Genomic DNA, 13589 nt, shown 5'->3' with positions numbered 1-13589 from the left:
TCCCTTGAAGTGTTTTCAGGGCTTGAAAAGAAACTTGAAAGCTTATCTCTTGATGTTGAGTTATACCTCCAGAAAGAACAAGAATCTCTTGACAAGCTAAATCAAGTTATGAGGAATAATTAACATGTTGAAGTAGACATTGATTTACTAATCAATGAGAGCAATGCTCCTCCTATGCGTAATTCAATTAATTGTAACAAACTAAATGAATTACAAGAGGAGTTTAAATATCAGTTATCTGAGTATATCACTTCAAAGCATAAATCGATTCATTGCTCAATTCCTGACACTTACTATCAAGATAGTAGTATTGTATTATTTTATGATGAATCTAGGACGTCTCTTTTTATCAAAAGAGTTTCCCTTCGCAGTACTAAAAACTATCTACATAAACTGTTTTTTATAAGTTGGAAAACAAGAAATCAGAAACAAAAATCTTTTTAGGTTCTCTTGAAGTTCTTTTATAGACTTATAAAAACAGTTCCTTGGGTGTTTCTCAACACTACAAGATGTAAGAGTTGTTGGAAAGAAACTCTTTCTTGGTGCCATGGTGAACAAAACATTGCTCACCTCAACACAGCTTGATTATGTTGAAAGTGCATCCTCACCAAGAAATGCCATGTTATGTATACGGTGAGGGAAGCACAAGAACTTGGGTACACATATTAAGTTGGGTATGATTTTGGATGTTTGGTAATGTTGTATAATTCGATTGGATTCTTCTAAAAAGGTATCTCTATAAACTTGAGAAAGTTTTGTGTTTGCTTAGAGTAATGATCCATGTACCTTTCTTATCGTTCATTTCTATCTAACTTGATCTATGTTTAAGGTTCTTAAACGTTTAAGCTTGAAAATAATAGTTCGGGATGTTTGGACTTCATGGTACACCTACCAGGTATGCATAATATCTTTTAAAATCAAAATACAGGGGTTTAAGTTCGCGGACTTCAAAATTCGTTTGCAAACCCGTATGCATATTTGCATGTAGACGTCGATATTCGGTCGAATTGTTTTGGCCGTAACCTCTTCGTTCGAACTCGGAATGAACTCATTATTTTTGCATTCTCTTCCTATTTGAATTATATTCAAAATTAAGATGAGAATTATTGATTTTGGATGAGTTAAGATTGGTATTTGTCCCGTCTCTTATTTTGAGTGTTTTGCTCCGTTTCGTCGCACTTGTTCCAATTCTCTTGGACTTGGGCACTTGGATTCTTGGAGTACTACTCGTATAAGCTCATTTGTAGCTTTAACAAGAATTTTTTTGGTGAATCACAAAGAAGGAAGTTCAAAAATGGGTTGTAGTACGCATTGTTATGGGATTCTTGAATGTTCACAATCATTTTATGTGAACTATGGTGCATAGTCGTTAATGACCTGCATGTTCTTCTTTGTTAAGAAAACCTTTTATACGCCTTTGGTAGCTATTCTTGGTGTAAATCCGGGCGAAAAAGGTTGATTCTACCCTCTAAGGACAAATCATCTTATATGTGCATTACGAGTTTGTCTTGATGTCTAGTAAATCTTCTATTTTATTTGTTTTGTTTAGAAGAATAACTAGAGTTTGGAATAACCATTATTGTGATTACACCTAGCTATGTCCAACGTTTTCATCTTTATGTTTTTAGATTTATTTGGTTTAAATTCTAAATTTGTTTGGAAGATGATTTTTGCAGTATTAATCTTTATGGTTGATGTGATTTTCAATTGAGTTGTAGTAAAAAGGTTCGTTGAGACTTGTGAATGAAAAAGAATTTACACTTAAAAATTAAAGAAAACTTAACTCAAAATTTGATTTCAAGATATGAGAAAATAACCAAGACACTGATTCCACTATTACACATGAATGAATGATGGTAAATAACCCAAAACTCTAATTATCTTTTAAGTCCCTTATTTTCTTAACTCACAAATAATCAGGCAAATTCTAAAAAATTAATTGTATCCCCTAAGCATAGATTATCTAATCAAAGCATAACCTATCTACTTGAATCACAACCAATGAAGAAAATTATGCAAACAATTTAAAATTCTGCAAAAGCAGTGATTGAGTGAATTATAATTAAATATTAGAGAAAATATAATAGTTACCAAATTATTCATGCGTAAATAGCTTCCTCATTGCCTTGGTTGTGAGAGAATTAGCACATCATCATGTTGGAAACACGCTCGAAATTCATTATTATTGCTCAAAAATGGTTTACAAATGATGAAAAGGGAGAAATATAATGAAAACCGGGTTTGTAACAGTTATATGTGTTACAAACCAGAACGACCCACAGTATGTGTCACTGATATTGTAGCAAATAAGTCTGCCTCTGATGTACGACCCTCGGCTGTGAGTCGTTATCACTGTAGAAAAACGACTGTCTTTGCTGGTCTGTTCTTCGTGTTCTTCAGCTATGCAGCAGCAGAGATGGTGACTCTCTGCAACTTTCAATTTCTCGCCTCTGAGATGTTATAAATCCTCCCAATTCTCTCTGTCCCCCTTCAGTGATACCCTAATAGGCTATTTATACTCAACAGGGACAAGAATCTTCGCTCATTACTCCGGAAAATCCTTCCAATATTCGGTAGTAAAAGAAAATATTTTGGAGATATTTTCTTTCCTTTCTTTCACAATCATGCATCTGCAGCTGTCCGACCTTCCTTGTTAATCTCAGTCATGCTCCAAACACGCTTAGAATGAGTCCCTGGTGAAGTAAAACTCATGCAAGAACATTATCTTCACGTTATTTCCCGTGAATGTCTTCTCGGCCAAACAAACCTCCCTGTTTTCTTCTATCCACAATTACAGCCCAGTTTCACCGGTTCTGATGGACTTACCAGTCCTGTTTAGATGTAACAAGCCCATATCAATCCATTTGAGTGATTGAATCACTCCATAAGTCTCCAAGATCAAAAACAGCAACTCTCGGGTTTTCTCATGCAAAACCCGTAACTCCCTGATTTCTTCTAACTCGAGTTCTAGCCAAAATCCATCGAACCAAAGACCCAAAAAAATCCTGTTAGGCTCAAAGGAAGATACCCAAACTGTTCCAGCTCTTTAGTCTCACTTAAAGGCTTCCAAAACTCGAACCCTAGTTCTGGCAGTTTCAAACACATTTTTCCCGCCAATTTTGAATTCAAATGGGGAAGAAAAGGTTGCCCCTTAACAAGCTGCTTGGGTGCGAATATCAAATGGTTACCCCTTATCATCTGCGATGCCCCTTATCCGAAATAGAGAGTCTGAATAACATGTTCCTCCGGGTTGCCTCTAACAACTTTTTGAGCCGAATTTTCCATCAATATTTATTTCCAAAAAATACCTACAAACACACAAAACACCATAATAAGGACGAAAACAAGTACTAACAATACGAAACATTGAGGACAAATTAGACACATAAATGCGTCTATCAAATACCCCCAAACTTATTATTTGCTAGTCCTCGAGCAAAACTAAAAAAATAAATAAAACCAAGTTAATCTCGGAAGGGTTTACCAGAGGTGTACCCACAAAACCATTACTCCAGACCCTAGCTATCTACGCAGAACCTTGGAAGGCACTAAAGGATCTCCTTGGTTGGCATACAATCACTGACTACAGGAGGAAGTACCCTGATGCGAAATTTCAATTGTTGTACACGAGTTTGCACTCAAGCATACTAAAATTCATATAAAGTTACAGAGCTCTACTCAGATAGTTTCTGGACATTATAAACCGGAGTCAACCAATCACATGGAAAGATTAAGAAGATGGATAAAGATAAAAAATCGATGGTTTAAAGTGAACGGTGTTTCCCATATCTGTCTGAAGGCCTCTGCCAAGATGAACCTATCCTAATGGACTGAGATACCGGTCTGACTAATATCAACACAACTGGCATATACAAGGGGACCAGTGTTCGATAAACCTAACTCTAGGTCAACACAACTGGCATATACAAGGGCACCAGTGGTCGACTTTATTGAATTTATTCCGGTTGGTCTGATGGTCTGGTCTTAATTCTCTTTTTTTTTGGTATCTCAATCACCCTATTTCACCCTAGAAAAGGTAACAACTTGAATCGTGTGCCCCACCAAATCACTTAAAAAATAAAAACAGAAGGATTAGGATTCAACGAAATATGGCGAAACTACCATGTTTTTTTTTTAATTCTAACACCTGAGCTCTGTGCTTTTATGAATAGACTCTTTAGATGTTTCCATCTAATCAGATTGGTTCCTCAACTTCTACAACCAAGATGTTCCCATCCACTTAGATTGGTTAGTGCCAACCTTAATAAGCACAGATTTCTTAGCTCTGGAGTTTATTTATTGCAACTAAAAGCTAAAAAGTTTCTTCCCCACCCCCAAACTTAAATCTAACATTTTCTTCAATGTTTCTAATGAAAGAGCAATACTAAAAAGTAAAGTAACAAAAGGAATCATTAAAGAGAGAAGTCGGAAAGATGTACCTGGTTGAAAAGAGAAATCAAAGACTAATATACAACATACAATTACCTCGATGGTCAATCAAGGGTAAACAGGGTCCTCTAGAGGGACCTCCTCAACATCACCTGTAGGAAAGGGCTCTAAAAAGGGTTTTAATCTCTGACCGTTAACCTTCGAAGAAATACTACCATCCGGTGTCTCAATTTCAACAGATCCATGAGGAAAGACAGTGCGAACAATAAAAAGGACTCGTCCACCGAGAACGTAACTTCCCAGGCAAAAGATGCAAGCGGGTATCATACAGAAGAACTTTTTGACCTGGAGAAAATGACTTCCGTAAAATATTTCTATCATGCACAAGTTTCATTTTGTTCTTATACTCCTTCGCACTATCATAAGCATCTATACGAATCTCATCCAACTCATTGAGCTGGAGTTTCCTATGGGCTCCTGCCTTGTCAAGTGAAAAATTTAGCTGCTTAACAGCCCAATAAGCTCTATGTTCTAACTCAACAGGTAAATGACATGCCTTTCCATACACAAGCCGATAAGGCGACATTCCAATGGGGGTCTTAAACGCAGTACGGTAAGCCCATAAGGCATCAGTAAGCCTAGACGACCAGTATTTCCGATTAGGATTAAATGTTTTCTCTAATATACGTTTTATCTCCCTATTAGAAACCTCAACCTGGCCACTAGTCTGAGGATGATACGGGGTAGCTACCTTATGTGTAATACCATATTTCTTCATCAGAAGCCTAAAAGGCCCATTACAAAAGTGCGACCCTCCATCACTAATTATAGCTCGCGGTGTACCAAAACGTGTAAGTATATTATTTTTCAAGAACTCAATCACAACCCTATGGTCGTTGGTTTTACACGCAACCGCCTCAATCCACTTAGAGACATAGTCTACAGCGACAAGGATGTATAGGTTACCAAAAGAATTAGGAAACGGACCCATAAAGTCAATACCCCACACATCAAAGACCTCAACAATTAGAGTCGGGTTCAAGGGCATCATGTTCCTACTGTAAATGGTTCCTAATTTCTGGCAACGTTCACAAGTAACACAGTAACTATGGGAGTCTTTAAACAACGAAGGCCAATAGAATCCACACTGCAATATCTTAGCAGCAGTCTTGTTAGCACTAAAGTGACCCCCACAAGCATGATCATGACAAAAAGAAATAATACTGGACTGGTCACTCTCAGGTATACATCTCCTAATAATCTGGTCTGGACAATACTTAAACAAATAAGGATCATCCCAAAAGAAGTGCTTAACCTCGGCTAAAAACCTAGAACGATCTTGTTTACCCCAATGTTGGGGCATTCGACCAGTAACAAGATAATTCACTATATTCGCATACCAAGGTGCTTGGGTAACAAAGAAAAGTTGTTCATCAGGAAAACTATCCCTTATAGGAAGGGAATCATCAGAGGAATCAACAACTAGTCTAGACAAGTGGTCTGCTGCTACATTTTCTGCACCCTTTTTGTCTCTAATGTCCGGAGAAAACTCTTGCAACAAAAGGATCCACCTAATCAATCTAGGTTTCGTATCCTTCTTAGAAAAAAGATATTTCAAAGCAGCATGATCAGTATATATGACGATCTTAGAACCTAAGAGATAGGGTCTAAACTTGTCTAAGGGAAACATAATGGCTAACAGTTCCTTCTCGGTAGTGGTATAGTTCAAATGTGAATCATTCAGAGTTTTGCTAGCATAGTACATCACATGAAGTAATTTGTTTTCTCGCTGACTTAGCACAACACCAATAGCATAATCTGAAGCATCACACATGATCTCAAAGGGTAAGTTCCGTTGGGTGCCTGGACTATGGGGGCGGTAGTGAGTAAAGTATTGAGCTTCTCAAAAGCCTCTAAACAAGCATCATCAAAGACAAACTTAATATCTTTTGCAAGCAAATTGCAAAGAGGTCTAGAAACCAAGCTAAAATCCTTAATGAATCGACGATAAAAACCTACATTCCCTAAGAATGACCTAATATCTCTTACGGTTTTTGGGACCTGTAAAGTCTTGATAAGGTCAACTTTGGCTTTATCTACCTATATACCCTTAGAAGATACGATATTCCCTAAAACAATTCCTGATCGAACCATGAAATGGCATTTCTCCCAATTAAGCACTAGATTCTTTTCCTTACACCTAGCCAACACTAATGACAAATGATGCAATCACTCATCGAAAGACGAACCAAACACTAAAAAATCATCCATAAAGACCTCTAAAAACTTTTCTACCATATCGGAAAATATGCTCATCATGCAACGCCGAAAAGTCGCAGGGGCATTACATAGCCCGAAAGGCATGCGTCTATACGCAAAGGTACCAAAGGGACATGTAAAACTAGTTTTTCTTGGTCTTCTGGGGCAATAACGATCTGATTGTAGCCTGAGTAGCCATCTAGAAAACAATAATGACTATGTCCATCTAATCTCTCTAGCATTTGGTCGATAAAGGGAAGGGGAAAGTGGTCCTTCCGAGTGACCTTGTTCAATTTCCTATAGTCAATACAAACACGCCAACTCGTGGTCACTCGGGTCGGGATTAACTCATTGTTATCATTTTGGACTACAGTAATACCGGATTTCTTGGGAACAACCTGAACGGGGATGACCCACTTACTGTCTGAAATGGGGTAGATAATGCCTGCATCTAACAACTTAAGAACCTCGGTTCGAACTACTTCTTTCATATTAGGGTTTAGTCTTCGTTGCATCTCCCTAGAAGGTTTGGTATCTTCCTCTAAATAGATCTGATGCATACAAACAGTAGGACTTATACCCTTAATGTCTGCTATGGTCCACCCTAAAGCTTCCTTGTTGTTTTGAAGGACGGTCACTAGCCTACTTTCCTGATCACTATCCAAGTCGGAAGCAACAATCATAGGTAAAGTCTCAGACGGGCTTAAAAACACATACTTCCGGGTATCTGGTAATGGTTTTAGGTCCAACTTAGGAGGCTCTTCTAACGAAGGAACTAGGGTAGACTTAGAAACTGGTAGTGGTTCGAACTTAGGTTTCCATCCGTTACTAGTGTCTAACAAAGGGGTTGAATCTAACAAAGCATTCACCTCATTAATCACATTATCATCATCGAAATCAATCCCAAAGTGAGCTAGGCATTTCTCTAACGGATCTTCTAATAAAGTGTTTGGTAATGACTCCTCGACTAATGTTCCTATCATGTTTACCTCTTCTATGCTCGAGTCATCTAGTTCAAAGGGTAGCTTACTAATATGAAAGACGTTCAGCTCAATAGTCACATTACCAAAAGACAAATTCATAATGCCAGTTCGACAATTAATGATCGCATTGGATGTTGCTAAAAATGGGCGACCTAAAATCACTGGTATCTGGTTCTCTGGGTCAGGGACAGGTTGGGTAGCTAGGATAACAAAATCCACTGGATAAATAAACTTGTCGACCTCAATAAGAACATCCTCGATCATACAACGAGGAATTTTAACGGACCTATCATCTAACTGAAGTGTCATCTGGGTAGGTTTCATATCACCAAGTCCTAGATTGAGGTACACATGGTATGGAAGTAAATTCACACTGGCTCCTAAGTCAAGCAAAGCTTTCTCAACACGGTATTTACCTATTGTGCAAGAAATGGTAGGGGACCCTGGGTCTTTATACTTAGGAGTAATGGTATTCTAAATAATAAAACTCACGTGACTAGCTAGAAAGGCTTTCTTCTGGACATTAAGCTTTCTCTTTCGCGTACACATATCCTTGAGAAACTTGGCATAAGAGGGAATCTGCTTAATTGCATCCAGAAGTGGAACTTTGATAGTTACCTGCTTAAAAACCTCCAATATATCATTAAAGTTGGACTCCCTCTTAGTTGGAACTAGCATCTGCGGGAATGGGGCTCTAGGGACAAAGTCGGCTCAATATGACCCTCATTGGTCTCTTTAGAGACTCTATCAGTCTCCTCAGTTTCTGGTTCAGAAGGGTGAACTACAACATGTTCACTATCAGGCATGGAAACCTTGTTGTATATCACTCTACCACTACTACGGGTTTTAATAGCATTCACATGATCAGATGGTCTTTCACCTATTTAATTAATTCGTCTAGGGTTGGGTTGAGTCTGACTAGGAAACTTACCTCTTTCTCTTAAAGACTCATTTATCTGACTAACCTGGTTTTTCAACTCGGAAATAGCCTGAGAGTTAGCCTGACCTATTCTCTTATTTTCTTCTAAACCTTGAGCAACAGATTGCTGAAACTGCACAGTATTACGAGTTAACAAAGCAAGAGACTCTTCTAAACTCATAATCTTCTTATCCGAAACTGTGCCGGAGCTGAAGGATTCTTAGTATATCCAAAACCTGGGGGAACCTGAGCATTACTAGACTGACCTTGATTCTGGCCCTTGGACCAAGAAAGGTTTGGATGGTTTCTCCAGCCAGGGTTATAGGTTTCTGAATATGGGTCAAACTTCTGTCGGTTATCAAACCTAGTGTTGTTATAAAGAGCATTGGCTTGCTCTTCAAAAACAAGGCCTTCCCAAAAAGGCTCATTTCTTCCACTACTACCACTAGAAAAACCTAATTCTAAGGCTTCTAACCTTTTGGGTATAGCTGCTATTTTGGCATCTGACTCATAAGTTCCTTCTACCCTATTAACATTTCCTCTACTAAGAAGAATTGTTTTCTATGGTTCCCTACTATTTTCCCATTGTTGGGTCTTATCGGCGATTTCATTCAAAAATTTCATCGCTTCATCAACAGTTTTATTCTCAAACCCACCTGTGCATAAGGACTCAACCATGGTTGTTGTTGAATAATCTAAACCCTCATAGAGGATCTGAACTAACCTAACCTTCTCCAAACCATGATGAGAACATTGAGATATCAAGTCATTGAACCTTTCTAAGTACCTATATAAAGATTCTCCCTCTTGTTGGGCAAAAGTACAGATTTGTGTCCTAATAGACGATGTTTTATGCCTTGGGAAAAACTTATGTATAAAGGCAGAAGTAAGTTTGTCATAGGTTTCAATTGACTCAGAGGTCAAACTATACCCCTTATCATTCAGAGTGCTACAAACTTCCTCAAATTCCCTAACATGAAAATAGGGGTTCTCATTCTCTTTTCCTAAAAACATTGGGAGCATCTGTAAAGTCCCAGGTTTCAGTTCATAATTTGCCTCGGTTTCAGCTAACTTGATACAAGACGGACGAGAGGTCCTAGTTGGGTTTAACAAAGCTTTCAAAGTTGCCATTTCTGGCACTACCAAAGGACTAGGAGTACTTTCTTCACTAATTATCAAGTTTTCAAAGCTGAAGTTTCCAAAGACAGGGCTCTCAAAAGAAGAGTCTTCGAGCTCCCCGCCTTCACAAGAAGAACTACTAGGTTTGTCACTAATCAAACGACCTAGAGTGTTTTTTTTCCAAGCCCGCTCTCTAATGACCTCGGGCATACACTAGAACAACAAAACTACAAAGAAAAATCCTAAAAGGAAGGGAATATCTAAGCAAACACAAACAAGGCTGACTCCACCACTACAAACCTACTGATTTCTAGCAAACAAAAAGCATGATGGCTCCACTTAGATTGTTTTTAGACCAGCTTCTAATCCTTCGAAAGGGAATTCGTTACAATTTAAGCAAACCCCTCTGGAATCAATCCGAGTCAAAGTAAGTTGAATAGAGGCGAGGGAAGCTAAGTGGAGCTTTGATACCCAAGGCCTCACCGGTATTACAAGGCTGCGCAGTCACGCATTCAACTCACAGAAACCATCATGAACTTCGAAGTATGCTTAAAAGGGTAACCAATATTTTTCGAATGACTTTCCTACTAAGCTATTTACCCTATAGGTCTCGTTCTATTCCAAATTTTAAAGCTTAGGTTCGCGATAAGTATCGTTTTCCTAAGGCGGGCAAGAAGAGAACAGTGATGAAATCCGAACCCTTATCTTGTATGGCCAGTCCTTGCCCTTTACTAGGAAATTAAAGCAGCCGTATTCAGTTCCTCGACATATATGCAAACGAAGGAATACAATAACTCGCTAGCAGGGGATTCGCGAGTGTTTCGACAAACTTACCTCCCGTTCCAGACGGGGGATGAACCTTTGTAGTCGACTCGGGCCACGACTCCTATGTCATGTACGAACCCGAGGGGCCGAGGTGATATCGTAATCACCGTCCTTCTCTGCAAACAGTTTAATATTTAAACTACCCTTCTGTAGGGTTTAAAAATAATGTCCCAAAGTTTACAGTCCAAAGTTCAAAAAAATAAAGTACAAGGGAAAAGGAAAGTCTAAAAAAAAACAATTAAAAATGTCTCTCTTTTTTTTCTCTCTTTTTTTATAAAAAAATTCTTCTTCTTTCGCTCCTTTCGCTTTGCCTTTTACTCCAAGTCTTTAAGTATTCACCAAAAGCTTTGGCAAAATTTTATTTCGCTCCAAATTCCAAATTCTGTAAGGAAAAGACAAAAACCTAAAAACGTAAAGAAGAACAAAAAAAATAAAAACCTAAAAAAGAAAAAAAATCTAAAAACTCTAGCCTAAAGACAAGTCCGCGTCGGCGGCGCCAAAAATTAATGTGATTTTCAATCGAGTTGTAGTAAAAAAGTTCGTTGAGACTTGTGAAAGCAAAAAAATTTAGACTTAAAAATTAAAGAAAACTTAACTCAAAATTTGATTTCAAGATATGAGAAAGTAACCAAGACACTGATTCCACTATTACACATGAATGAATGATGGTAAATAACCCAAAACTCTAATTATCTTTGAAGTCCCTTATTTTCTTAACTCACAAATAATCAGGAAAATTCTCAAAAATTAATCGTATCCCCTAATCATAGATTATCTAATCAAAGCATAACCTATCTACTTGAATCACAACTAATGAAGAAAATTATGCAAACAATTAAAAACTCTGCAAAAGCAGTGATTGAGTGAATTATAATTAAATATTAGAGAAAATATAATAGTTACCAAATTATTCATGCGTAAATAGCTTCCTCATTGCCTTGGTTGTGAGAGAATTAGCACATCATCATGTTGGAAACACGCTCGAAATTCATTATTATTGCTTAAAAATGGTTTACAAATGATGAAAAGGGAGAAATATAATGAAAACCGGGTTTGTAACAGTTATATGTGTTACAAACCAGAAAGACCCACAGTATGTGTCACTGATACTGTAGAAAATAAGTTTGCCTCTGATGTACGATCCTCGGCTGTGAGTCGTTATCACTGTAGAAAAACGATCTGTTCTTCGTGTTCTTCAGCTATGCAGCAGCAGAGATGGTGACTCTCTGCAACTTTCAATTTCTCGCCTCTGAGATGTTCTAAATCCTCCAAATTCTCTCTGTACCCATTTAGTGATACCCTAATAGGCTATTTATACTCAACAGGGACAAGAATCTTCGCTCATTATTCCGGAAAATCCTTCCAATATTCGGCAGTAAAAGAAAATATTTTGGAGATATTTCCTTTCCTTTCTTTCACAATCATGCATCTGCAGCTGTCCGACCTTCCTTGTTAATCTCAGTCATGCTCCAAACACGCTTAGAATGAGTCCCTGGTGAAGTAAAACTCATGCAAGAACATTATCTTCACGTTATTTCCCGTGAATGTCTTCTCGGCCAAACAAACCTCCCTGTTTTCTTCTATCTACAATTACAGCCCAGTTTCACCGGTTCTGATGGACTTACCAGTCCTGTTTAGATGTAACAGGCCCATATCAATCCATTTGAGTGATTGAATCATTCCATAAGTCTCCAAGATCAAAAACAACAACTCTCGGGTTTTCTCATGCAAAACCCGTAACTCCCTGATTTCTTCTAACTCGAGTTCTAGCCAAAATCCATCGAACCAAAGACCCAAAACAATCCTGTTAGGCTCAAAGGAAGATACCCAATTTGTTCCAGCTCTTTAGTCTCACTGAAAGGCTTCCAAAACTCGAACCCTAGTTCTGGCGGTTTCAAACACATTTTTCCCGCCAATTTCGAATTCAAATTGGGAAGAAAAGGTCGCCCCTTAACAAGCTGCTTAGGTGCGAATATCAAATGGATACCCCTTATCATATGAGGTGCCCCTTATCCGAAATAGAGAGTCCGAATAACATGTTCCTTCGTGTTGCCTTTAACAACTTTTTGAGCCGAATTTTCCATCAATATTTATTTCCAAAAAATACCTACAAACACACAAAACACCATAATAAGGACGAAAACAAGTACTAACAATACGAAACATTGAGGATAAATTAGACACATAAATGCGTCTATCAATGGTTTTATATATTGCACTATTGTAATGGGATGTGTGTGTTTACGTCCATGAAGTTGACCATCCCATATCTTGTCAAAAGTAAAGTCTTTCGTAAGTCGATATTCATATGTTGATAAAAGAATGAATAGACTTTTTACAATTACAAAAGTTGAGCCTATATTGTCAATTATTGATGGAAGATAGGTTAAAATCTTTTGTTTGAAAGGTTTATGTCTATTAAATGTCGTTATGCGAATAGTGATGAAAAATAGAATGAATCCTTGTGTATTCCGCAGTAATTGCTCTTCCCTGATCCATATTTTATGTATTACTGTGAGGCTCCATAAAGTGCCTAATGTTGAGCACTAAACAACCAAGTTGATTATTATTATGATTAGCTATGTTATTGTTTCGTAAGGTACTTTATGTCGAGAATTTTCAACTAAATTAATCATCTTGTTTGGTTATTTAGTTGTTGCTCCGTAAGTTTTCTTATGTCGAGCATGACCAATTAAATTGATTACTTTTGTGATTAGTTTGGTTGTGTGTTTCGGTTAGATTAATTATGGGTTCTCTTGTGATTAATCTAATTGTATATTTTTGAGTCTCCATAAGTTCACTTATGTTTGAGCATTGTCGATTAAATTAATCATGGGTTCTCTTGTGGTTAATTTAATTGAGTATTTTGGTTTCATATTCATACTTGTATGTGATTTTTTATGTCCAAAGAAATCCTTCTTTTCTTTCGAAATTAAGGTCGCTCTTGTTGTTCTTTCGGGAATGACATTTAATGGGGGAGAGTTCTTTTTGAACTTGCGCTTAATTGCCAAATCTTTGTGGGGAGTGCGGCTGCGAAATATTTTAGGGTTTATCTTGTATCTTTAAACTCCTTGATGAATGCATTTAGCTTCGGC

The sequence above is a fragment of the Papaver somniferum genome, chromosome 5 (genome assembly GCF_003573695.1).
Source record: "Papaver somniferum cultivar HN1 chromosome 5, ASM357369v1, whole genome shotgun sequence".
NCBI lineage: Eukaryota > Viridiplantae > Streptophyta > Magnoliopsida > Ranunculales > Papaveraceae > Papaver > Papaver somniferum.
The sequence above is the reverse complement of the archived record's forward strand: the minus strand, read 5'-3'. Positions refer to the sequence as shown.